Raw genomic sequence first — 7,685 nt, 5'->3', positions numbered from 1 at the left:
CATATTCAAAAAGTGTTGGTTGGGAATGGTGAGGTTGCTATGACTTGTGTGTGACGAACATTTCTTTTACACTGCCGATTTTTGTTGCTAGCCTGTCATTTTCAGATCTAAAATCAGCCAGCAAGAGGCTTTTTAGACCAAAGTCGCACATTTCCTCCTGAAAGCCTGCCGCTCAGCACCACTCCTCCACGGAAGCTTAGTTGAGAGGCCCGGAACATTTCCAGACATTTCTCGTTTCTCGTGACGTCACCTGCGGCGGCTTCTGCCACCAGGCTGACGTGGCAACCCTTTCAGTTCATGACAACCACGAGCAAAGTGAACCACTGAGATTAAAAAGTGGACCTCCTTCAAGAGCTGTCGCTGAGTCTTACCCGCTGAAGGTCTAGGTTTTGTTCTTCAAATGGTATTTCACAACATTTCAACGCTTGGTATCTCTGTATTGTGTGTTGCCAAAGCTGTTCATTTTTTTTTTTTTTACTGACAATGTACCTGTTTTTTTTTTAAATAAAATAAAATGAAAACAATTATGTTCATTGTAGTTATTTTGTTCATCTATTAATCAATTCTCTGTACATCCATCCATTATCTTAACCCGCTTATCCTGAACAGGGTCACAGGGGGGCTGGAGCCTATCCCAGCATACATTGGGCGAAAGGCAGGAATACACCCTGGACAGGTCGCCAGTCCATCGCAGGGCACACACACCATTCACTCACACACTCACACACTCACACACATGGGCAATTTAGACATGCCTAACCTGCATGTCTTTGGACTGTGGGAGGAAACCCACGCAGACACGGGGAGAACATGCAAACTCTGCACAGAGAGGCCCCGGCTGACGGGGATTTGAACCCAGGACCTCCGTGCTAACCACTGCACCATCCAATGCCGCCCAATTCTCTCTACATGAGCAGAAAATAATTATTTCATCATTTTGATAGAAACCCGGCTTATCATTTCTACATCACTTCTTCTGAAGAAATTTAGAGAAATGTAGCAAAATCATTGATCATTGTGTTCATCAGTAAATTTGGAACCACCCTACACTCACTCCTCTACATGTTAAACACTGATTTATATACACAATATTTAAAAAGAAATTCCCCCATTTAAAATAAAAAAGTGCAAACTGCATGGATGCACACGTATTCAACCCAGAACATTGAATAAATGATATGCTGTTTTTACAGGCACTGCAGACTCCTGGCCCAATGTGGGGCCTACGGTCTATTGAAAAACATAAAGACAATATTGTCTTCATGAAGAGTAAGAAAAACAGAATATTTCAGTGTCAATATATCTTTGTTTCTATACCAGAGATCTACACGAAGAACTTGGATAGTGACAGTGCAATTTCATTAGGACATTGTTAGGAAATTATTATTTGATTATCTGAAATAAGGTTGTCATATTTAGTACTTGGTTGACTAAATATAAATGAAATAAATACAAATAATAAATTTGACGACTGTCTGAAGTCTGTAAGCCATAGACATTACATTACATTATTAGCATTTGGCAGATGCTCTTATCCAGAGCGACATACAGTTGATTAGACTAAGCAGGAGACAATCCTCCCCTGGAGCAATGCAGGGTTACGGGCCTTGCTCAAAGGCCCAACGTCTGGCCGCGGCGGGTATTCTTGGCCACACGTTGATATCGTGGCGCTGTTCCGAGCTAAACGAATGACGTCTTTTCAGTGCGGATTCCTTAACTATACGAAATCGCCTGGCGCGAATCATTTCCAATGGAACCAACGCACGTTTCGGTAAGTCTAAGTAAATAATAATTTTACTACTAACGGGTCCTTGAATTATATTGATGTTGTTGAGGTATTCCCACAATATTTTCAATAAAATTACCTGTAGTTTAATCAGTTATACTGCAATGTATTATTGTTATTTTGAATGTTCCAATTGTTGTTTTTTTTATGTGGGAAAATTACAGGTAAACGGGATAATGTCTCTGCATGTGTGTTTCTCACCGTCGTCGCCAGCTACATTAACATGATATCACATTACGGTTTAAAACATCACCGTCATTAATAGGATTGCCAATTTGTACCCACGTTTTATTCACTGTGTCGTGAAGGCTTAGACATAAAATGTATTATTGTTACTCTTATTTCACTGCTATCGTAAAAGCAATAAGTAGCGCCAGTGCCAATTGTTTATTGTCATAGGCGTAACTTACTGCCATTCAGACATCTTATTTTGGGACATGTTCCTTTATTTACCATTAATATATTATTGTTGAGGGCGGCACGGATGGTGCAGTGGGTAGCACTGCCGCCTCACAGCAAGGAGGTCCTGGGTTCGAATCCCCGTCGGCCGGGGCCTCTCTGTGCGGAGTTTGCATGTTCTCCCCGTGTCTGCGTGGGTTTCCTCCGGGTACTCCGGTTTCCTCCCACAGTCCAAAGACATGCACGTTAGGCTGATTGGAGAGTCTAAATTGCCCATAGGTATGAGTGTGTGAGTGAATGGTGTGTGTGCCCTGTGATGGACTGGCGACCCGTCCAGGGTGTATTCCTGCCTTTCGCCCAATGTATGCTGGGATAGGCTCCAGCCCCCCTGCGACCCTGTTCAGGATAAGCGGGTTCAGATAATGGATGGATGGATGGATATTATTGTTGTTGTAGTTAACTTGCCCATATTATGTAGTGGCCCAGCTAAGTACTTAAATAATAGAGCAGTTGCCACAATAATTATATTGTACAATATTTACACCCATGTTACCTTAAATTATATGAATGTACAGTAAATACATACACTTATTGTTTTGTTTTTTCTTTGTTTAGTACAATAATGACTGTAATACCAGGCATTACAGTATAATTAGGCACACAGTATAATTAGTACAGGTCTCTTGGTTACTTTCATCCTAACTCATGTTACTTTGATATCTTCAGGTGATCAGCATGTGGAAGGCGTGTATCTCCCAGGTAGGTACAGATATGCTTCCAAAGAGGTCTGTGAAGTCCTTGGCGAAATCAGAACAATACCAGTACTTAACACCAGTCCTGAGAAGCTTCAGGAGACCCAGCAGTTGTGGCAGCATCTGACTGTCGGGAGATGGGCTGTGTGTGTGCCAGTTGTCACCTTCCCTCCTGCCCTGGTATTTTTTGTATGCATGACTGCTTGAAGTCTGTGACCCATTGAGACATTACTGTAGTCTTCTGTGGACAGTAGTCTCTGACACATCCACGCCTGCCTCCTGAAGAGTGTTTCTGATTGGTCGGACACGTGTTTGGCGATTTTTCTTCATTATGACAAGAATTCTTCAGCTATCAGCTGTAGAGGTCTTACTTGGCTTGCCATGCCCTTTGCCCCATTACATGTTCTCTCTCCTTCATGCTGTTCCAAACAGTTGATTTTGTTACACCTAAGGTTTGGCATAACAAAACAGACATTACAGATTTTAATTTTTCAGTCTCATAATGGCTTCCTTGACATTCATTGAAACAACTCTGGCCCTCATGTTTAATAACAATAATACAAACCAAAGGCAAGAAAAAGCCTAGAAAAATATGGTGTTTATGGTTACTACGTATAAAACACACTGTAATTTCAATATGGTGAAACCAAAGTCTGTAAACATGCCCTTCAATATTTCCTGAGAATATACAATTTTACTGCATGTCATTTGTTTGATTGCAAATCTAAAATTGTGGAGTACAGAGTCAAATGAAAAAATGTATTTGTCTTAAACATTACAGATGGCACTGTATATAACATTGTAATCTTTTTTTTGTGTATGTAATAAATATCAATAATTGATGTAATGTTAGTACTTCAAGTAGACCTCTCCATATATTGATATACACAGCTATTTGCCCATACATACTTCTGTACTACTTTTATGTTGCCTCATTGTATTAGTGTAAATATGTCTATACAGTTATGTACTTTGATAAGCTATACCCTTCACCTCAGGTACGTAGTTTGCATGTTCTTTTTGACAATATACACTTTATTGAGCACTTTATTAGGTGTCTATTAGACGTATTAGGTCTTCTGCTGCTGTAGTCTATCCACTTAGAGGTTTGACGCATTGTGTGTTCAGAGATCTGTTCACTGATGTAATGTGTAGTTATTTGCATTACTGTCACCTTCCTGTCACCTTAGACCGGTCTGGCCCTTCTCCATTACCTCGCTCATCCTCAAGCCATTTCCGTCCGCAGAACTGCCGATCACTGAATGTTTTTTTGTTTTTTGCACCATTCTGAGTAAACTCAAGATACTGTTGTGTGTGAAAATCCCAGGGGATCAGCAGTTACAGAAATACTCGTACCTGCCCGTCTGGCACCAGCAATCATGCCACAGTCAAAATCACTAAGATCATATTTTTTATTTTTATTTTGATGGTTGATGTGAACAGCAACTGAAGCTCTTGACCCGTATCTGCATGATTTTACGCATTGCACTGCTGCCCCGATTGGCTGATTAGATAAGTAGGTGTACAGGTGTTCAAATAAAGTTCTCAGTGAGTGGATATTTTGGCTGTATCTGTGTGCATGGATAGTAGACAAGTTGTAAATATTGTTCTCCTTCAGTTGCCATAAAAACTTTTACCATCCAACCAGCTGCCTGCCTTTCATTTTATTTCCTGCTTGTTATTGTTCATTTGAATGTAAAGTTTGTCAGGATTAGAAGAGATTAAATTATATACAAAATTATTGAATTATAGGTCAAATTTATTTGAAATAACCAGTTTACAAAAATTTGTGGTGTGAAAGTCAGTTGCATCAGTAGTGTGAATGAGTGGATGTGTGAAAAGTATGCTGAAGCAATGTTGTCGGATGCAAACCCAAAAAGAACCAACAGGTATGTGGGGAGAGAGTTCCCTCCTTCAGACAAGAGACAGGCACATTTTAACATCTGGCCACAGGTGCTCCCAATTGTGCAAACAACCTGGTACTCCCACAAGGCGCCTGTGAAGTAACGCCAGACTAAGTAGCACAGAGCAGGGGGCTGTAACATATCCCTAATATTATTGTTTACTGTCAAGCAGCAGTAAACAATAAAATAAATAAAAAACATTTACAGAGTTACAATAAGAGCCATTAAAAACGACGTACTTAAAATAAATTGCATATACCATATTGTTCAGAGTTGGGGGACAAAGCCAAATACCTTAATTGTAATGTGAGATAACTATTAAGTAGAATGATGGCAGAAAGGATTTCCTATCCATAGTGAAATGGAGGTGGAGGTCAAATCTAATGACACAACAAACATGATTATGGGACAATTCTGCAAGGAAACTGTTTCCATTATTTATGTCATTGTTTGCCTAAGGGGGGATTCAAGCCGTGGTGACCATTGTAGGGCTCTACACCAACACGCGACTGGCCCTGGTGGGCTACACTGGGATTCGAAACCCCGACCTTGCCTGTCCCAGTCATTTACCTTAACCACTACGCTATTAGACATCACGAAACGCTGAGTAAAACGACACAAAAATCCGCCGCTGTCAGAATGCATGCTGCACTGGACTGTATATTCAGCAGGGAGATTTATGAGCGAACAAAAAGGCAACATCACCATCTAGTGGTGAAGCAAGAGTATTGGCTGTAGGCCTGCGCTGTGTTATTAAAACGAGTGGGACTTGTCAACTCGGTAATGTAGCATAGAGGCTACCCGTGAAAAGCATATCAAACACATTTAATAACTAGTCTACGTCGTTTACCTGTCCCATCATACTATAAATCATACTATTGTTAGGCCTGCAGATTGAAATAGCCTTACTGTAGGGGACATGTAGCAGCAAAATAAATATATACAAGATAGCCTACTGTTTAATCTATTGTAGTTGAAAATGTGAAACCACCAATTGTTCCGACCGTATAAAGAATATTTGTGGAGCTTTTCTAATGGGCCTATCCCTCTCTGTTGTTGACACCATCCAGCACAAACTCGGTTTCACAGCAAAACCCGTTCTTTAATCGGATGCGTGGCATTACTCTGCTTCCTCAAAGTGAAGTTTTGTGGGAAACTAAGGTTTCCACTGGCTATGGTAGTATTATGTCGCTATGTCATTAATTTAACATTTTAATTGGTCAATTACTTTTGGGCAAATATTAATAATTATGTATAGGCTCATAGACGTACATACTGTAGGCTATACAGGTGAAGCTCGAAAAAATTTTATGTCGTGTAAAAGTTTTTTTTCTTCTGTAATTTCATTCAAAAAGTGAAACTTTCATATGTTCCAGATTGATTACACATAAAGTGAAATATTTCGAGCCAGCATCTCAAAATATTAGAATATTACATAAGGATTTATAATACAGAAATGTCCACCTTCTGGAAAGTATGTTTATTTATCCATCAGGATGTTGGCATCAGATCCAGTGTTGCGAGATTGGGTTGAATTCTGAATCTGCATTCTGCATGTGGGAGTCTGGGCAACCCAACGAACAAACCTAGCGGTCGGTTTTCAAAAGTCAACCTGTGTATAAAGCAGCCTATCGTTGCCTAACGTTATTTTTGAGTTTCTGGGGTGCCACACAAGCCGCTATTATGATGAATTATAGATAACACTGGGGATAACCTTAGTCAAAGGAGGGAAAGGCTTTTTAGCTTTATTTGTAAATGGTTTACCAAAGGATATCCAAGGAAATTATGGCAGGTTTGTTTTGGCTAGCTAGCAAGGATAGCTAAATGTTCAAGGGGCTGGCGAACGTTAGGTAGCTACCGTGCAGGTTGCTAGCTAGCGATATAGCTAATCCGTTTAAACCGAACGTTAACCAGCGAATTTAGATGAAACAAATGCTAGACACTAAGCTAAGTAAGAACTTCCACGAGCGTCATGGCAGAAGAAATGTATAAACCCTGTTGAAGGTAGGTTCACTTTAGTGATTCTAGCTTTGGTTGGGCGTTAGCTAATCCATAGCCTATATTATTTGGCAAAATACTTTTATTTATTTTAGTAAGAAAAAGTGGCGCCCCTCTGGAATACTTGCGTAGCCAACATAGCTCAGCTATGTTAACGTTACCGCCTCCCTTCATTCATTCTTCGCTTGGCCTGCAAATTATGGACACGGTTTTTTTTATAAAGTGACCTTAATTTAACTTCAGAGTAAATACGTAATGTTAATGAAAATACAGGGCAAGTTTACGTTGAACAGCAGTTGTGTTCAGCAGGTCTAACGTAAAGTAGGGGTTTACACAGTTTATTATTTTATAATTAGATCACTTAATGTTATAGCTGTACCTATTTGTAATAAGTCTGCTGTTTGTCTTTAAATTACACTTGGTCATCAACCATTTTTCACGCAGTTGAGGATTTTTAGACAGGTGCACAAGTCCATATACTGTCGACAGCTCCAGATAGTTATGTGTTAGGCTATAACCTGGAATGGACTTAGGCTATATATCCATGACTTGATAAATATTTTTGAACGAGAACAGTGAATAGACATCCAAAAACCCAGACAGGTGGCAAACAGAAGAGTGGACTACATCAAATGGAGGAGTCTGATCAAGTTCCTCTCGGCTTAAAGGGTCATTTATATTTTGGTGTGAATAAATGTATAGCACAGTGTGCTGACTTCATTATTTAGTATTTTTGAATAGAACTCATGCATTATCATGATATTTTTGCAAACCTATCTGCTTGTAAATGTAAACTCGCCTGGATTTACATAAAAACAAAATGTTTTTTCGTGAGTGAGTGCTTGG

The sequence above is a fragment of the Conger conger genome, chromosome 1, assembly GCF_963514075.1.
Source record: "Conger conger chromosome 1, fConCon1.1, whole genome shotgun sequence".
Taxonomy (NCBI): domain Eukaryota; kingdom Metazoa; phylum Chordata; class Actinopteri; order Anguilliformes; family Congridae; genus Conger; species Conger conger.
This window is presented reverse-complemented; position numbering follows the sequence as displayed.